The sequence below is a fragment of the Lolium rigidum genome, chromosome 3, assembly GCF_022539505.1.
Source record: "Lolium rigidum isolate FL_2022 chromosome 3, APGP_CSIRO_Lrig_0.1, whole genome shotgun sequence".
Taxonomy (NCBI): Eukaryota; Viridiplantae; Streptophyta; class Magnoliopsida; order Poales; family Poaceae; genus Lolium; species Lolium rigidum.
The window spans coordinates 211,758,071-211,778,499 of record NC_061510.1 but is presented as its reverse complement, the minus strand read 5'-3'; the positions used below and the strand labels follow the sequence as shown (position 1 = coordinate 211,778,499).

The 20,429-nt window shown below is 45.6% G+C and overlaps 1 non-coding gene across 1 annotated transcript; it reads left to right on the top strand.

The window, feature by feature from the left end:
* The first annotated feature begins 7,197 nt into the window (after positions 1 to 7,197).
* Positions 7,198 to 7,284, top strand: TRNAY-GUA. Its single transcript is given in 2 exon segments — positions 7,198 to 7,234; positions 7,249 to 7,284. It is a non-coding gene; the product is annotated as a tRNA-Tyr (tRNA).
* Positions 7,285 to 20,429: the final 13,145 nt, after the last annotated feature.

Genomic DNA, 20,429 nt, shown 5'->3' with positions numbered 1-20,429 from the left:
TGGTCTGGGTACATTTTCGCAAGGATATGTTCCCGAAGCTGCGGAAGTCCAAATTGAAGCCTCGTGGTGTTGGTCCTTACAAAGTGCTTGCCAAGATCAATGATAATGCATACTCAATAGATCTTCCAGTTGATGAGTTTGGTGTCAGTAATTCTTTCAATGTTGCTGATTTGACACCATATGATGGAGAAGACCTTGGAGCGTCGAGGTCGACGCCTTTTGAAGGGGGGGAGATGATGAGGACATCCCTACCTCACTACTACCTTCGTCATTGCAAGTTGAAGATGATCCCGCAGTGAAGCTCAAGTCCAATGAAGTTAGGATTGGACCAATGACACGAGCTCGTGCGAAGCTACTTAAACAACAGGTGAACTTGTTCCTAAATGATACTTTGATCGATGAGAGCTTTATACGGCCTAAGTCCTATTATTTATGTATGATCAGGTATGAGGAGGGAGCAAGCATCGCACGAGGAGGAGAGGAGCAGCTGGACCAGAAGATGAACATGAAGCTGGACATGGAGCTGGACGTGAAGACATCCCATGGACGTGCGAGGGAGGAGTGGGAGGCATGCGCGAGAGGAGGAGATGTTCCAGCCAGCGCCAGGACCGGTCAACCGGCCGCACCGCCGGGCCGCCCGGTCCTAGGGCCGGTCCAACCGGCCCCCACGCCGGATCCATCCGGTTTCAACCGGATTCTACGCTTGTGCCAACCGGGCACTATCCAGTAAGCCCGGGAGGTCCACCCGATCGTCGCCCGGCGCCAGACCCAAATCTGTGTGTGGCCAGAACCTCCCAGATCTATTCTGGGTCGGTTATTTTCGTACTTTTCGACCTAAGGTCGTCCTGGACGCCTATATAAGTCCATAGGACGCCCCCAAAGTTGCTTTAGACCATGTTTAAGATAAACCCTAGTTCTTAGTTGTTTGCCATGCAAAACTATTGAATTCCAACTCTCCAATTCGTTGCGATCTGGAGTTTTATGCTATTGAAAGTTTGTGTGATCTGTTGTTCCATTGAGGATTAGAAGATTTCAATCTACCGCTTCGTGGTCGGCGGCTACGTGCGCAAGTGTGTGGAGTTGCGAATATCTTGCAGGGTTGAGAGCTGTTGCACTGGCGACAGGAATCAATCGAGAGACTTCGTCGGCGTGATTCAAGTTATCGTCCTCATATCATCGATTCCATCCGCTGCTATTCATCGTGTGTTCGTCACCACCCGTCGCTTACTGAGAAGATCGGGCCACCCCTTATCAAACACGTTGCACCAGGATCTTAAGCCTGAAAACTTCCTGTACGCCAATCCATCTGATGTCTCCCCTCTCAAGGTCATCGACTTTGGCTTCTCCGTGTGCTTCAAGCCAGGTATCAACTCCTGAGCTTCTCTATGATTTCATTGGCAACATATCACAACAATAGTAGAAAATATGCCTTTTGTCCAACACCCCTGAGAGCATTAGTCCCGGTTTTAAAACGAGCCGGGACCAGTGGGGGTTATTGGTCCCGGTTCGACCATCGTGGGGCGACCCCACCCTCTAGTCCCGGTTCATTTGGGATCTTTGGTCCCGATTTGTAATACAAACCGGGACCAAAGGGGCTGTAGTAGGGCGTGGCAGGCCTCGAAACCCTTTGGTCCCGGTTGGTAGGCCTACCTTTTGGTCCCGGTTTGCCTTACCAACCGGGACCAAGTGTCCATCTGCCTACATATACCTTGCCCCTGCCCAAGTGGATTTTCCACTTCTTAGCACAAGAGAGGTGTATGTTGCTTTGCCCTCTTCATATGCACAAGAGGTGTTCGATGAAATGCTAAGAGATTTTGCCACTTGAGTTCACACAAAATAAGTCACACTTAACTGTCTTTTTTCTTCTCCATCGAGGTTAACAACTTTATCCTTTCATCTGTCATTGATAAAATACATGTGTATATATATACATCGTTTCACTAATCATGATGTTCTGTAATGATTTTTAATAAGCTTAATTATATCATGCAGATGAATCGGCAATTGATGTACATTGATCGACGCTTTGACGAGTTCACTTTGGGCCTGAGAAATTTATCGTCATGGCTGAGGCAAACAAACATGATGGCTTTATGTATTGTCCATGTGTTGACTGTAAGAATGTCGTAAATTACTCTTCCTCCAGTACAATTGTTGGACCAAGCACGGAGAAAGAGGGTTATGAGGAACAAAATGAAGAAGAAGAGGATGATGACAACTATCACATGTTCCCTGAATACGGTGATACTGCAAAGGGGGTTGTTTTCCATTAGAAGGCAACGAAGACAATGAAGCAGAAGATCAAGAGGCACCAGATGAACATGTTGATGATCTTGGTAGGGCCATTGTTGATGCAAGGAGAGAATGTGAAACTGAAAAGGAAAGGTTGAACTTCGCCAATATGTTAGAGGATCACAATAAATTGTTGTACCCAACTTGCGAAGATGGCCAGAAAAAGCTAGGTAGCACACTGAAATTGTTGCAATGGAAGGTAGAGAACGATATCACTGACTCAGGATTTGAAAAGTTGCTAAAAATAATTATGAATCAGCTTCCAAGGGGTAACGAATTGTTGCAATGGAAGGCAGCGAACGGTATTCATTGACTCAAACACCGTTCATGAAGTTACGGTTCCTACAGTACGGCAAGGACACAGAGGACAAATTGCTAATATTTTTACAGAAGCAAGCAAGCAAAGAGGAAGTAATATTTCCTTACAACTTTGAGTGAGTGTTATAACTGTCTGGCATACATTCGATTTTGCTTACTGGATGTGAAGCAGTCTAAATAATCCGGCGAGTTATGGGTGTTCAGCTTCCACTATATTTTCCTAATCATTCAGCTTAACAAAGGAGTAGTACTTGTCATGGACTCAAAACGTATAGACCATGGGGAATGGGCGAACATGGTTGCCCTGCTCCAGAGGTAATTTCAATCAATATCGTATCGGCATCTTCATCTGTTCTCATTTGATGATATCATCAACTAATCAATAACTCATTTACTCATTTTTTTCTTTGCCGGGCAGGACTTGAAAACGGATCATCAATACTGTTCCGGGTAAATGGAAACCGGAGCTTACATTTAAAGATCGCCTGTAAGTAGTACTATATAGCTATGTCCGCGAATCTCTTTGATATTTTGTTTCAATACCATGCTTGATTATTAGTTTGATCGAACTATTTTTTTCGTAAAGTGTTTGAAGCAGGAACCCGAAAATAACTTATGTGAATACTACGTCTGCGAGTTCATTCGCGAGATGACTTGTCACAGGGACCCGGAGGAGACTATACAAGCAATTCGTGTACGTGAACAATATTTCACAATTAATCTTATTTTATTACGATCAATTGTATTGAGTTCCATTCATATATATTGATCTCTTTTTTAATTTAGATGGAACGCCTGCAGGACTCTCTCCTAACGGAGGATCGCATACGAGCAATTCAAGAGAAACTTACGGGATTCTTTCTTAGCGAGGTCATAACTCGAACTGGAGAATACCATCGAGAGTTCATAGATCTTGATCGATGTTAAGCATGTATGAGATAGATATAGTAAAGAGGTCCAACTTTATATTGTAAACATGCATTACGTGTACTGTATTTCATGACAATGTCTATATATTCATGACGATATTTGTGGTTTTTTGAATGATGTATGCATTGCAGAATTGAATGAATAATATAAAACTCTGAAACTCTGCCGCGACAGAGAAACGCTGCTCCACACTAAACCTCTGTCGCGGCAGAGAAACGGCCATTTCTCTGCCGCAGCAGACAATCTATAATCCCGGTTTGTCTGACGAACCGGGACCAAAAGGTTTAGCCACTTCCTAGCCGCACCACGTGACGGGGCCTTTGGTCCCGGTATACATTTGAACCGGGACTAAGGGGTTGACCCTTTAGTCCCGACTGTCCAGTCCCAGTTGCAAAATCGGGACTGAAGGCCCTAATAAACCGGGACTGAAGCCCTATTTTCTACTAGTGCAAACATCATATATATGTGTTTGTTTTTTCTCAGGTGAAAGATTCAGCGAGATCGTCGGGTCTCCCTACTACATGGCGCCTGAAGTCCTTAAGAGAAACTATGGACAAGAAATCGAAATCTGGAGTGCATGGGTCATTCATACTGTACATCTTGCTATGTGGTGTCCCTCCATTCTGGGCCGGTAAGTTCAGAATTCATTCATATTGGCAAATTGTGTTAATGCTCACAAACTGACCAAGTTCAGTTTTGATCTTTCCGCAGATCGAGACGGACAAGGGCATCGCGCAGGCCATCATCCGGTCACTCATCGACTTGGAGCGCGAGCCTTGGCCCAAGGTGTCGGACAATGCCAAGGATCTCGTTAGCAAGATGCTTGACAACAATCCTTACGCTAGGTTAACGGCTCAGCAGGTTCTAGCTACTGTCAGAACGCACACTGTATATCCGTGGGTTTCTTTCTAGATTTTTGGTGCATTTCCAATTGCTACAAGAAACAAAGTCAAACTGTAAACATAGATTACATAGACAAAGAGTACGGTGCCTACAACTATGCTTATGCTTAGCTGAAACTTCACCAAGATACATGTCTCTAACTTATCTCAAACTAGACAAAAAGAAAGTGTGAACTTGTCTTTGACTTACATTATTTCAGTTAAGAATAGGCAAATATACATCAGAATCGCCAGTAACCCCGATCAATAAATTCAACAAGGCATTCTGTTTCTAAAACATGCAGAATTCACAACTTCATTATGAGTTATAATGTTTACAACTTACATGGTCACACAAAGAATGGCCATAAGACCAGAATAACTAACCAAGCCATTGGCGCCAATGATCTAATCGTCAGTAAGATGTAACTGCTGCAAAATTACAGGGGTGACATACATGTTCATGGACTGAGAGGCGAATTGAGCACCTCAACAAAGCGTAGTAGGAACTAAAGATATCTCAGCATCCCAATGAATTGAGCACGCCCTCGAGAGTGATGTGGGGGTCGTCGAAAAACACCGTTTGCACCACCTTGTCGAGCTCACGTCGAGCTGCCTCCCTCTGCTGCCTGTAGACGTTTTGCTGCCGCCTGTCCAGAGCTTGGCGAGCAGCGACGAGGGCCGCACGTAGCGAGTCCTGCGGGGCGAAGGGATCCTGATGGTTCTTCGTCGTCGCGGGCGCCGGCGGCGGGATGCTCTTAGCGACAGCCGCTTGGACGCGCTCGCCGGCCTCCTGCTTCGTCTTGATCACGTCGCTGCGGAGAACGCTGCCGGCCTTGGCCTTGTCCTTGAGGCCCGACGCTTGCACCGCCGGCCTGGTCCTGGTGCACGGGATTTTCTCGCTGGCCTTTTGCTTCGTGATCACGCGGTGCCCGACGGTGCGAGCGCTGACCTGGGCCGTTGACGACGGCTCGATCTTCTTGCAGCAAATCCTCTCGCCGGTGTTCTCCTTCAGTACCACTTCGTGCGCGTCGCCACTGGTGGTCGGCCGGGACGCGTTCACGAACGGCCTAATCCTGGCGCAAGAAAGGTGCGCGACCGGAAGAGAATCCACACTCCCGACGGCCCGCTTCTTGCTCGCGCCGGAGTCGTCGTCATCACCTCCCAGGCGGCGTCGGCGCTTGCAGTCCCAGGCGGCGTCGGATTCCATCAAGACGCGGGAGGGGACGCGATCCGCGCGCGCCGACGCCGGCGCGCGGAGGCGGAGGGACGAAGCCGGAGAGGAACCGCGCGGCCGCGGAGCAGGACAGGGAGCCATGGTCCTGTCTCCCACTCGTCTTCTTGCTTTGCTTGCCGGATCGCTGATGGGGGCGGTGGACTGGGACTCAAGGGCTCGATCGGAAGATGTGATGCATGCAGCCGGATCGCTGTGAAGGTTATATTGATCGCGGCGATTGCAAGGTCGGCGCTCTACTCTACTCCGGGTAGAATTCGGAGACGCGGAGCAGGTTGCCACCTTTTCGCGCGCGCCACGGTCTGCAGTTGCACAGCTATCCCTGAAATTTGGAAAGTACAATGCGCGCAGGGTGTTCGAGTCCGATTGCACTCTGGGTTCCATTTCTGGTTTGTGAGAGCAGCGCGTCCCTTCCACGCGCGTGCTCTGAATTGCTTGCAATGCACGGCAAAGACGTTACAAAGCTAGCTAGCTAGAAGATGTCGTCGGCTGTGCTTCATTCCCATGCACCGCTCCTATTCTGGCCAGCTTCTCCGATGAAATCACTACATCTTGAAATACAATTCAACATTTAGATGTCTTAAGCAGTTACGCGCGCCTTTGTGTCAAGCTGATGCATCAAGATCGATTGTGAACTGCTTGTTTTTTTTTTCGAAAATGGTGAACTGCTTGTTATATTTCTTAATCTGATGGTGTTCTCGGGGGGAAAGAGGCTGTGATGGCATTCTGTGTGCGTGCGTGTTTTTGAGTAGAGTGTTGCTGCCAATTTGGTAAACAGTACTCGGTACTAATAATTGCATTACCACGTGTAAAGTTCAGAGTCCAGTGGAGGTATCAAGCTTGGAAAGCAATTCGGCCCGCATAGAGAAAATCTTGTGCACATCAGATCGTTTTCAGCTAGTCTTATTGGCGGTAGTCTGTTAACGAGCCTTGATCGGCTGATGGCTTGGTGGTTCCTTTCGCTTATTTATTTATTTTTGCAGCACTGCTGCTTGTGTATGTTTAGGGCGCTGCTGGCCAGGGAGATGCGTGAAGCTACTGAAGCAAATCCATCGCTGCCATGCTAGCTTGGGCCTTGGTGCCCTCTACCTAAAAGGCTCATATCGTATATGTACTCCATACGACAAGAGACTCTCATCAGCCTCTTATGTGTCTAATGCCGTGGAAAGTATAGGACTTACGAGTTGACATGGTAAATCTGCTGCCATCTTGTAATTTTCTTTTGCAGATTCGACTGGACAAAATAATTGTAATTTTGTGAATCCTTATTGCAACGGCAGTTCTGTTCTGCGTGCTTACGGACTACTAGCTGATTGATGTCAGAACAAAGTTGAAATTTTTGTAGAGAAAACGTGCTTGTTTGTAGTTTTGTGTGCTCTCAAAGGCGACCTGATCGAGCTTACACTTGACATTTATGCATTCTCTGAATGATCACACTACTTTCTTATTTGGATTCTGGCATAACAGAATGGCAAAGGAGAGGGATGTTCTGCACTTCTTCTGATCGTCTATTACTCCGCCAAGTCGTCTATTGAACATCATCCGACCTTAGCTCAGTTGGTAGAGCGGAGGACTGTAGTGCGTTGCAGAAAAATCCTTAGGTCACTGGTTCGAATCCGGTAGGTCGGAAATCTTTTTCGTTTTTTTTCCAATCAAATTTCAAGTTTCGTTTTTTTCCAATCAAATTTCAAGTTTCGTTTTTTTTTTCCAATCAAATTTCAAGGTTCGTTTTTTTTTTCCAATCAAATTTCAAGGTTCGTTTTTTTTTTCCAATCAAATTTCAAGTTCGTTGCTCGATATAGAGCAGTGACCGATCATTGCTTGCGAAGGGCGACGAGCAGCCATCACGAGCACCGCTTCCACGTAACAGACGGTGAAAGAACCACATGTCAAGGGTCAACTCTCCTTTAGTGGGCAGATCTATTTCACACATCAAATAAATACTACAGACATTTTTCGTTAAAAAAAAAAAACTCCCTTCGTACATGTTACTTGATATAAAAATCTCTACTACATATATGCATCGATTAGTAGACCGATTAATTTCTACTAGATGCCTGGCCATGCTGATTACCTTTAATTGCTTGTGTTAATCTTTTAACCTAATTAATTGCTTTGATAGCCGGATTATTAGGAATGTTTCGGATTAACTGGTCCACTTTGGTCAATAAAGTTGCAAAATTTTCAACATAGATTGCCTGGCCAACCGCTTCCCTGTCCAAATCAAGTAGGTTTTGAAACTTCAACTTGATTCTCGCCTCCAGGAGAGCACGATTCCCGCCACCGCTGAACTATTGCTCACCGTTGCCGACCAGACCATGGATGTAAGATCTTGACTGTCTTGAGGAGCTTGTCGATGAGCTCCAAGATGCCTTCAAATAGGATAGGTGGTTGAGGTGCAAGAGGGACAATACCCTGGGGTAGGTGGTGGAAGAAGAGAAACTTCAGTGGGCAAAGGAGGAGAAGCGAAAGGAAGAAAAATGGTAGTGGTTGGTGGTTCATTTGTCACAGAGGAGAAACATATATTTTTTAATGGGATTTTGGGCTCTAAAAGTAGGACAGACGTATAGAGATCCACATAATATTTGTTTCTTTCTTATATATACGTGTTTTGGGTGCTAATTTGTGTAGGTTGAAATGATTAATAGCCGATCGATTATATCAGCTTTCGAAATCTGATTATTCACTACTCCCAAGCCGATCGAGGACTTAACGATTACCGATTTTCCTACCATTGCTTTTTATCTGTTTAATTCGGGTAAATTCAGTAGCCTATTCATCGTCTTGTCCAACTAGATATAGATCGACCACGGCCATGGCTAGTGATGTTGTGGTGTACGTGTAGGCCACATCGCTCAAGGCGATGTCTGTCGCGGTGGAGTCACCGGCGGCGTGGTAGGCCATCCCTACGCCGGCGTGGATTCCCGCAGATTCATGGCGAGTTCTCTATCTCGTACTGAGTGATGACGAGCTTGAGGGTTACCTTGTAGTCTAATTCGGACGGCCGAATGGGGACCTAGTCCTCCTACTTGACGACCGCCACCATCTCACGCTCATACGCAACGAGGCCGAGGTAGTTGAGGGTGTCGTCACGGGGCTCCTTGATACGTTGATACGTCTCCAACGTATCCATAATTTCTGTTGTTCCATGCTTGTTTTATGACAATACTTACATGTTTTGCTTGCACTTTATGATGATTTCATGCATTTTCCGGAACTAACCTATTAACAAGATGCCACAGTGCCGGTTCTCGTTTTCCGTCGTTTTTGGTTCCAGAAAGGCTGTTCGGGCAATATTCTCGGAATTCGACGAAACGAAGACCAAACCTCCTATTTTTCCCGAAAGCGTCCAGAACACCGAAGAAGAGTCGGAGAGGGGCCAGAGGGCCACCACACCATAGGGCGGCGCGGCCTGGCCTGGGCCCGCGCCGGCCTGTGGTGTGGCGCCCCCAGGTGCCCCCCTGCGCCGCCTCTTCGCCTATAAAATCTCTTTCGACCTAAAAACACCGTAACTCTTGACGAAACTCCAGAAAGACTCCAGGGGCGCCGCCACCATCGTGAAACTCCAATTCGGGGGATAGAAGTCTCTGTCCCGGCACCCTGCCGGGACGGGGAAGTGCCCCCGGAAGCCATCTCCATCAACGCCATCGCCTCCATCATGCTCCGTGAGTAGTTCCCCCATGGACTACGGGTTCTAGCTGTAGCTAGTTGGTATTCTCTCCCCCATGTACTTCAATACAATGATCTCATGAGCTGCCTTACATGATTGAGATTCATCGGATGTAATCGGTGTTGTGTTTGTCGGGATCCGATGGATTGTTACATTATGATTGTCTATCTACAAAGTTTATGAAGTTATTGTTGCTTGCAATCTTGTTGTGTTTAATGCTTGTCACTAGGGCCCGAGTGGCATGATCTTAGATTTGAGCTCTATACTTATTGCTTAGATTGTATCTACAAGTTGTATGCACATGTCACTGTCCGGAACCAATGGCCCCGAAGTGACGAAATCGGGACAACCGGAGGGGATGGCGGTGATGTGAGGGACACATGTTTTCACGGAGTGTTAATGCTTTGCTCCGGTACTCTATTAAAAGGAGTACCTTAATATCCAGTAGTTTCCCTTGAGGCCCGGCTGCCACCGGCTGGTAGGACAAAAGATGTTGTGCAAGTTTCTCATTGCGAGCACGTACGACTATTATTGGAAAACATGCCTACATGATTAATGATCTTGATATTATGTCTTAATGCTATTTCAATCCTATCAATTGCCCGACTGTAATTTGTTCACCCAACACTTGTTATTGGAGAGTTGCCACTAGTGTAGATAGCTTGGAACCCCGGTCCATATTTCATCATGATATACTCGTTCTATATGTCAACTGTTTTCTGGTGCCATTGCTCTCATATTACTATTACTTGCTGTCGTATTCATTGTTACTATTGCTCTCATATCATTGCTACTTTCACATCACCCCCGTTGCTAGTGCTTTTCCAGGTGCAGCTGAATTGACAACTCGGTTGTTAAGGCTTATAAGTATTCTTTACCTCCCCTTGTGTCGAATCAATAAATTTGGGTTTTACTTCCCTCGAAGACTGTTGCGATCCCCTATACTTGTGGGTCATCAAGACTATTTTCACGGCGCCGTTGCCGGGGAGGCATAGCTCTACTCATAAGTTCACCTGGGGAGTACACTCCACCTCTCTCTCTGTTTTATTTTATTTTGTTTTGCTTAGTTTACTTTTGTCTAGTTTATTTGTGCTTAGTTTATTTCTGTCTAGTATTATTTTGCTTAGTTTACTTTTGCTTAGTTTCTTTTGTCTTGTTTTATTTTCCTCATATACCCAAAAATCCATAAAAATTTGAAAAATCGAAAAATTAAAAATTGCTGTTATGGGAGAACCTACAACTTACTTGGAGCTTATAGAATGTTATAATAGTTATAGAGAATCAAGAACTGGTAAAATAATGAGTGCTATGATAGAAAAACTGAATACAATTGCTAAAATCTTGCTTGAATGCCATGATATAAACTGTTGCTCTCAACAGGATACTAAACATCTTAAATTTCAATGTGGCTTTAGTGAGGAATTTTTAATTAAGAGCTATAATCGGAATTGCTATATTCATTATGGGTTCGAAGAGGTAGAACAATTTGTCTTATTTATGGGAGCCTCCGAGATAGAATCCTTCATGGTTGAGAATTATGAAACTTGTGTTGTTTGTAAGGGCCTTAAAGATTATGTCTCTACTATCCTTAATTCTTGCATAGAATGCTACAGTAGGAATCCTTATATCCTTGATTATAAAGAGAGACACATTAATGCACAAGAATGCACTCACAATTTGCAGGAACCGGTGGAAGAAGAAATTGATGAACCTGAAAGCTCATTGGATGAATAAGAGGAGGAAATTGATGAACCTGAAAGCTCATTGGATGAAAAAGAAGAGGAGAGCGACGAACAAAAGGAGGAAGAATGGATTAGCTACCCATGTCAACCTTCTAATGAGAGTAACTCTTCATCTCTTACACTATTTGATTGTCCTCCATGCTTACCGGAAGAGGTTGAATGTTATGTTCCTGTGGATTCTCTTGAAATACTTCCTATGAGTAAAACTTGTGAAAATAATTATGCTACTGTTATTTATGATAATCCATGCTACTTTGATAAATCTTATGATAATGCTTTGTTTGTGCCTGATGTCGAAATGCATGGTACTAAAGAATTTTGCGTAGCAAATGTTTATGATAAAGCTCTAGATGATGGTCCTATGTTACTTGATAATATTAATTGTACTACTAATGAAAATGGATTGGAGAATTCTTGACTTATTCTATGAGTCCCATATCTATTGAGATTGATCACCTACCTTGTTATATTATTAATAAAAGTAAGTTTGAAAGTTTTAATTCCACTATTCTTGAACTTGATAAAAATTATGTGTTTGTAAATCATGAAAAGTATGCTGCATGTGATAGTTATATTGTTGAGTTTATTCATGAAGCTGCTGAAAATTATTATGAGAGAGGAAAATATGGTAGTAGAAATTTGCATGGTACTAAAACACCTCTCTATATGCTTAAAATTTTGAAGCTACACTTGTTTTATCTTCTTATGCTTGTCACTTTGTTTTTCATGAATTTATTTGTGTACAAGATTCCTTTGCATAGGAAGCATGTTAGACTTAAATGTGTTTTGAATTTGCCTCTTGATGCTCTCTTTTACTTCGAATACTATTTCTTGCGAGCGCATCATTAAAACTGCTGAGCCCATCTTAATGGCTATAAAGAAAGAACTTCTTGGGAGATAACCCATGTGTTATTTTGCTACAGTACTTTGTTTTACATTTGTGTCTTGGAAGTTGTTTACTACTGTAGCAACCTCTCCTTATCTTAGTTTTGTGTATTGTTGTGCCAAGTGAAGCCTCTAATCGAAGGTTGATACTAGATTTGGATTTCTGCGCAGAAACAGATTTCTATCTGTCACGAATCTGGGCTGTTTTCTCTGTAGGTAACTCAGAAAAATATGCCAATTTACGTGCGTGTTCCTCCGATATGTATGCAACTTTCGTTAGTTTTGAGTTTTCTGATTTGATTAACGGAAGTATTTTATTAAAATTCGTCTTTACTGGCTGTTCTGTTTTGGCAGATTCTGTCTCTGTTTTTTGCATTGTCTCTTGTGGACTTTAAGCGAAGTTTTCTAGACGTAGAGGGCTGTAGCTAATGTTTTATTGAGTTCTTTCAATGTTCCACTACAGGACCAAGGTGGATTCAAATTTTTTGAGTACGAACCCCTCTAATGAAGTTTATGAGAAGTTTGGTGTGAAGGAAGTTTTCAAGGGTCAAGAGAGGAGGATGATATATGATCAAGAAGAGTGAAAAGTCTAAGCTTGGGGATGCCCCCATGGTTCATCCCTGCATATTTCAAGAAGACTCAAGCGTCTAAGCTTGGGGATGCCCAAGGCATCCCCTTCTTCATCAACTTATCAGGTTCCTCCCCTGAAACTATATTTTTATTCGGTCACATCATATGTGTTCTACTTGGAGCGTCTGTATGTTTTATTTTTGTTTGTGTTTGAATAAGATCGGATCCTAGCAATCCTTGTTTGGGAGAGTGACACGCTCCGCTTTTTCATATGAACACATGTGTTCTTCGTTTTACTTTTAATGTTCAATGATAAAAGTTGGAAGCTATTGCACTTATTTATATTTGGTTGGAAACAGAAAATGCCTCATCATGTCTTGGATAATTTGACACTTGGCAATTGTTTTGAGCTCTCAAGTAGATCATTATTAAGTTTTTTTTCATGTAGTTTAAACCTATTAGTGGAGAACTACTGTAGAGCTTGTTAAAATTGGTTTGCATAATTGATCTCTCTTAAGGTCTAGATATTTTCTGGTAAAAGTGTTTGAGCAACAAGGAAGACAGTGTAGAGTATTATAATGCTTGCAATATGTTCTTATGTAAGTCTTGCTGTACCGGTTCATACTTGTGTTTGCTTCAAACAAACTTGCTAGCCTAAGCCTTGTACTGAGAGGGAATGCTTCTCGTGCATCCAAAACCTTGAGCCAAAACCTATGCCATTTGTGTCCACCATACCTACCTACTATGTGGTATTTCCTGCCATTCCAAAGTAAATTGCTTGAGTGCTACCTTTAAACAATTCAAAATGTTTCTCAATTTGTGTCAATGTTTTATAGCTCATGAGGAAGTATGTGGTGTTTATCTTTCAATCTTGTTGAGGCAACTTTCACCAATGGACTAGTGGCTTCATCCGCTTATCCAATAACTTTGCAAAAAGAGCTGGCAATGGGATTCCCAGTCCCAAATTAATTAACAAAAATAGACACTCCTCCATGGTATGTGATTGTTGGACGGCACCCGAAGGATTGGTTAGCCATGGCTTGTGTAAGCAAAGGTGGGGAGGAGTGTCATCATAATAAAACTAAAATAAAAGGGCACTCCTTCATGGTATGAGATTGTTGGCAGGCACCCGAGGATTCGGTTAGCCATGGTTTGTGAAAGAAAGGTTGGAAGGAGTGCCACCCAAAAATAAAAATAATTCATGGGAGCCGCTCTTGAAGGTTTGTCTAGCAAGGGGGTTAGAGTGCCCACTACCATTCGTTGACAACAACAAACACCTCTCAAAACTTTACTTTTATGCTCTCTTTATGTTTTCAAAACCAAAGCTCTAGCACAAATATAGCAATCGATGCTTTCCTCTTTGAAGGGCCATTCTTTTACTTTATGTTGAGTCAGTTTACCTACTTCCTTCCATCTTAGAAGCAAACACTTGTGTCAAGCTGTGCATTGATTCTTACATACTTGCATATTTGCATTCATCATATTACTTTGTGTTGACAATTATCCATGAGATATGCATGTTACAAGTTGAAAGCAACCGCTGAAACTTATATCTTCCTTTGTGTTGCTTCGATGCCTTTCCTTTGAACTTATTGCTTTATGAGTTAACTCTTGTGCAAGACTTTTGATACTAGTCTTGAAGGTATTATTCATGAAAAGGTTTGCTATATGTTATCTATTTGTTAGCAACTATAGATCATTGCCTTGAGTCACTTCATTCATTTCATATGCTTTGTAATAGTATGATCAAGGTTATGTAAGTAGCATGTCACTACGAAATTATTCTTTTTATCGTTTACCGCTCGGGACGAGCGAGAACTAAGCTTGGGGATGCTTGATACGTCTCCAACGTATCCATAATTTCTGTTGTTCCATGCTTGTTTTATGACAATACTTACATGTTTTGCTTGCACTTTATGATGATTTCATGCATTTTCCGGAACTAACCTATTAACAAGATGCCACGATGCCGGTTCTCGTTTTCTCGCTGTTTTGGTTCCGGAAAGGCTGTTCGGGCAATATTCTCGGAATTCGACGAAACGAAGACCAAACCTCCTATTTTTCCCGGAAGCGTCCAGAACACCGAAGAAGAGTCGGAGAGGGGCCGGAAGGGCCACCACACCATAGGGCGGCGCGGCCCGGCCCGGGCCCGCGCCGGCACGTGGTGTGGTGCCCCAGGTGCCCCCCGCGCCGCCTCTTCGCCTATAAAATCTCTTTCGACCTAAAAACACCGTAACTCTTGACGAAACTCCGAGAGAAAGACTCCGGGGCGCCGCCACCATCCCGAAACTCCAATTCGGGGGACGAAGTCTCTATCCCGGCACCCTGCCGGGACGGAGAAGTGCCCCGAAAGCCATCTCCATCAACGCCATCGCCTCCATCATGCTCAGTGAGTAGTTCCCCCATGGACTACGGGTTCTAGCTGTAGCTAGTTGGTATTCTCTCCCCCATGTACTTCAATACAATGATCTCATGAGCTGCCTTACATGATTGAGATTCATCAGATGTAATCTGTGTTGTGTTTGTCGGGATTCGATGGATTGTTACATTATGATTGTCTATCTACAAAGTTTATGAAGTTATTGTTGCTGCAATCTTGTTGTGTTTAATGCTTGTCACTAGGGCCGAGTGGCATGATCTTAGATTTGAGCTCTATACTTATTGCTTAGATTGTATCTACAAGTTGTATGCACATGTCACTGTCCGGAACCAAAGGCCCCGAAGTGACAGAAATCGGGACAACCGGAGGGGATGACGGTGATGTGAGGGACACATGTTTTCACGGAGTGTTAATGCTTTGCTCCGGTACTCTATTAAAAGGAGTACCTTAATATCCAGTAGTTTCCCTTGAGGCCCGGCTGCCACTGGCTGGTAGGACAAAAGATGTTGTGCAAGTTTCTCATTGCGAGCACGTACGACTATTATTGGAAAACATGCCTACATGATTAATGATCTTGATATTCTGTCTTAATGCTATTTCAATCCTATCAATTGCCCGACTATAATTTGTTCACCCAACACTTGTTATTGGAGAGTTGCCACTAGTGTAGATAGCTTGGAACCCCGGTCCATCTTTCATCATCATATACTCGTTCTATATGTCAACTTGTTTTACGGTGCCATTGCTCTCATATTACTATTACTGTCTGTACGTATTCATTGTTACTACTGCTCTCATATCATCGCTACTTTCACATCACCCCTGTTGCTAGTGCTTTTCCAGTGCGGCTGAATTGACAACTCAGTTGTTAAGGCTTATAAGTATTCTTTACCTCCCCTTGTATCGAATCAATAAATTTGGGTTTTACTTCCCTCGAAGACTGTTGCGATCCCCTATACTTGTGGGTCATCATACGTCTCAAACGTATCTATAATTTCTTATGTTCCATGCTAGTTTTATGACAATACTCACATGTTTTATATACACTTTATATCATTTTGATGCATTTTCCGGCACTAACCTATTAACAAGATGCCGAAGCGCCAGTTCCTTTTTTCTGCTGTTTTTGGTTTCAGAAATCCTACACAGAAAATATTCTCGGAATTGGACGAAACAAAAGCCCACGGTCTTATTTTCCACGGAGCCTTCCAGAAGTCCAACGAGGAGACGAAGAGGGGCGACGAGGCGGCCACACCCTAGGGGGGCGCGACCCCACCCCTGGTCGCGCCGCCCTATGGGGTGGGCCCCTCGAGCGTCCCCCGACTCTGCTCCTTCGCCTATATAATCTCTCCGTCGCGAAAACCCTAGTACCGAGAGCCACGATACGAGAAAACATACTGAGACGCCGCCACCGTCAATCCCATCTCGGGGGATTACGAAGATCGCCTCCGGCACCTGCCGGAGAGGGGAATCATCACCGGAGGGCTCTACATCACCATGCCCGCCTCCGGACTGATGCGTGAGTAGTTCATCCTTGGACTATGGGTCCATAGCAGTAACTAGATGGTTGTCTTCTCCTATTGTGCTATCATGTTTAGATCATGTGAGCTGCCTATCATGATCAAGATCATCTATTTGTAATGCTACATGTTGTGTTTGTTGGGATCTGATGAATATGGAATACTATGTCGAGTTGATTATTGATCTATCATATATGTGTTGTTTATGATCTTGCATGCTCTCCGTTGCTTGTATTCTTGGTGTGATCTGTTTGTTGTGCCATACCTGATTGAGGAGCTGAATAGTAGCAGGAGGTACCTGCCTTGGGCGCGGGTTCCCCAAGCTCCTGTAGTCTCTGCAAACAAGCACGGTATGCACTTTTCGAATTGCACTTTCCATTAGGGGTTAACTTTCAACACAAAATATCTTTATCTTGAGAATTAATAATAGGAGTCTGTTTGATGATTTGAGCTGTTGGCTGTTGGAATAAAGTGAATGAGTTGATCGTTCCAAACCTTCTGATTGGGCAACCAAAGGTCTTTGACTACAGCCGGATAAACAAAAACTTGAGTGTTGAATGATTAAATCATCCTAGATACCTTCCCAAGCTTGGCACCACGGTGAACTCCAGATTGAGATGTTGCCTTGAGTTATTTGATAAAAAGAATGGGTTTGTAGGAGGGGAAGAACCTTTCCAGAAAGCTGATTTTGGCACATTGGGCTTTGGGAGCCAAATAGAGCAGTCATGGAAATATTTGGATTTCAGAATTTTGTGGAGAGTATCGTCGGGATGGTTGGCGATTCGCCATGCGGCTGTGAGGATAAGTCCTTGATTCATGGCCTGAAAGTTTCTAATGCCCAAACTTCCCTCCTTTTTTGGAGTGCAAATATCTTTCTAAGCCCTTAAGCAAGGATTCGGCTATTTGTTTCGTCTCTCACTTCCCTCCTAAACGTTAGAGGATCCTGGTCCCCTAGGTCCCGTGTAGATTGAGTTTGGCTTGGAGGCGTCGAATGAAGAGTTGAGCCGTGTACGTAGAAAAACATATTTGAAAGCCGTAGCTAGGTGTCTGTTTACGCACTAACGGCTCCAAATCGGCTATTAAGATCCTTTGGAGAAGACGAGTTCAGATGCCAGAAGAGTACTCCCTCCGTCCGCAAATAAGTGTACATTTAGGTTTTGTGTTTAGTCAAACTCTTTAAACTTTGATCAAATATATAGGAAAAAGTAGTAGCATTTATGACACTAATTTAGTATCCCGAGATTTGAAATGTAGTTTCAAATTATACAAAAATCTTATTATATATGTTGCTACTTTTTTTCCACGGTTGGTGAAAACTTAAAATGTTTGACTTAATACAAAAGGTAGAAGAACACTTATTTGTGGACGGAGGGAGTAGACCATTAGGGCATCTCCAACCGCGCGACCCAAACGGACGCGCTGGACCGTTCGTTTTGGGCCGTTTGGGTGGACGAGCGGACACGCGGGCCCGCGTCCGCGTGTCCGTTTGGGTCGCATGCTGCGCCCAACGCGTCGACTCAAACAGACGTCACGTGGTTCGTCTTCCTTGCGCGGCGCTGCGCCATGGCAGGCCTCGACGGGACAGCAATGGTGGACGGTGAAACGCGCGGGAAAGTTCCCGCGCGCACCAATGTTCCCGCGCGCGAAAAGCCCTTTGGCGCGCGCTCGCGCCCAAGTTTCCCGCCAGGCCGCCGGCTATAAAAGACGGCGGCGGCCAGAGACCACATCTCACACCCTCTCCGCCGTCCTCCCCCTCTCCACCTTCTCCGGCGCCATGCCGCGCACCCTGCATGCCACGTGGGCCAAGCTCTCCCTCGCCGCCCGGGCTAGATTCCCGCGGACAGAGGAGGAGGAGCGCGCGGACGCGCGGTAGGTCGCCGACGAGGACGCGCTCCGCGTCGCTGCCGAGGCGGCGGCGAAGAAGGAAGGGGACGCGGAGATGGTGGAGGCGGCCGCGGACGGCTGGCACGAGACCGTGGACGGGCGGGTACGAGGCCGCGGCCGCCGCGGAAGAGGAGCCCGTCGACGAGGAGGACCTCGCGCTGGCCAACATCAACGCCGCCATCGAGGAGCGTCTCGCCGACCTCACGCGCGTGACGAAGGAGAACGAGGCCACCTGGCGGGCCGGCCGCCGCCGATTAGGCGACCTCCTCGGCCAGAAGAACGAGCTGCTCGCTATTCGAGCAGCCCGCCACCTCATCCAGATGCCCTCGCCAGAGCGGCGCGCCCGGGAGGATGCGGCGTCGGCGGAGCGCGGCCGACAAGAACGCATGCGCTGGCGGAACGACAACCACGAGGCCCAGGCCGCCAGCCGCGTTCGCCTGGAGGCGCGCACCGCTGTGGAACGCGCCGCCCTGCGGAGGCCGGAGCTATGCGGGAAGCGGATGGTGCCACCGCAGGAGGTGGAGCGCGAGCGCGCCCGAGGCGCGCGAGCGGAAAGGAGGAGGATGAAGTCCTCCGCTGCGCCACCCAGCTCGTAAAGCTGGAGTGGAATCCTCACGCGTACAGGCCGCCCGCGTCGAGTGAAATCCACGGCCCCGACGGCGAGCCGGCGAGGGAGTCACCGGCGAGGCCGCCGTCGACCGTACGTATTAGGCTAAAAAAAAATTGTAATGGTTCTTTTCAATGAAAAAATGTTTCTATTTCTATGACACGCGGGCCATGGGCGGACAAGGGGCGGACGCGAGCGACTAGCATTCGACGTCCACGACCACGCAAACTCGCCCCAGATTTGGACCGGGTTTAGGTCATCCCGGACGCCGCGGCCATCCGTTTTAGGATGGATCCGCGCGCTGGGCTAGCCCTAGATCGGTAGGGGAATATCGGTGGGGTGACTAGCGACACGGTGAACCTCGTACCGTGTGCCCCGGCCCCCACCTCTTTATATAGTGCAGGTCACAGAGGCCCACCAACCATAAGAGGGTTGGACGCCCCCGATCAGGGCGCGGACGAGGTCAAGGACTCGTTATCGATCCGTTGGGATCGGTGACGTGGAGATCATTCTAACAAAGAGTAGACCATTACCGCCCGCCGGTAATAGCGAAGGTGAGCAGAGTTTGGTCGCTGACAGCGGACACGAGAAACACGTAGACGATCCGCGGGTGCTTCCGCCTAGATATATTCCTACTCTTAAGTTTAAGCCACAAATAAATCCATCGATCTATTTGCGTCTGGCAGCTAGCTTTGGTTTTTCATGTCGTTCCTTTTGCACCGCGCGGCAGGTCGCCGGATGAGCACGTACGTGGCCGCATAGGAAGAAGGATCGACACCCACGTAGGCGGCTGTGGAGCCGGAGCCCACGTGGGGCCGGTAACGGTGTGCGGGCAAGTTTCTGGAAAGTTCGAGCGGTCAGCCGCGTGTGCCCCGGCGTGGGGCCACGTACGCGAAGACAAGGTTGCTTCTCCACTGCTCGTTCTCTTCTACTCTTAGATTGTACGGTGGGAATTCTTTGCATGCGGATATTATTTAACATATTGGAGAACCAATAGTTGGATTGTTGGGAGGGCACATCCAATTCACCAAAGTTTAAATTTTAGATATGATAATTTGGTATCTATAAAAGCAAAATATTTTCAATGCAAGGCGATGTTCCCGTCGATAACGAGACGTATGTGGTGACTTCGTCAATCTCAAGATCCGCCGAATCAAGTTCATGAATCAGTCTCTCGGAGATGCTCATAGAGGTATACTGTGCGTGCGTATTTTAATAAGAGTAGTACATATACGTATTTGTAAGGGTCTGTGTATGTACCATGTTTCGATTTTTTTAACATATTAACACACGGGCGTGATTAAACTGTAAAAATAAAGCGTGACAAATGATCAGATCTTCATACCTGTGTGCTCATATCATTTCTTGAGTCAAATCCACGGTTTTACATAACACCTTTGGACGTGCACAGCTAACTCCATTATCACCTACTACTTGTTAATATACTTCCACTACGTTAAAATATAGTGTCTATAATATATCTTTGAAGTCAAACTGAGTAAACTTTGACCACAGT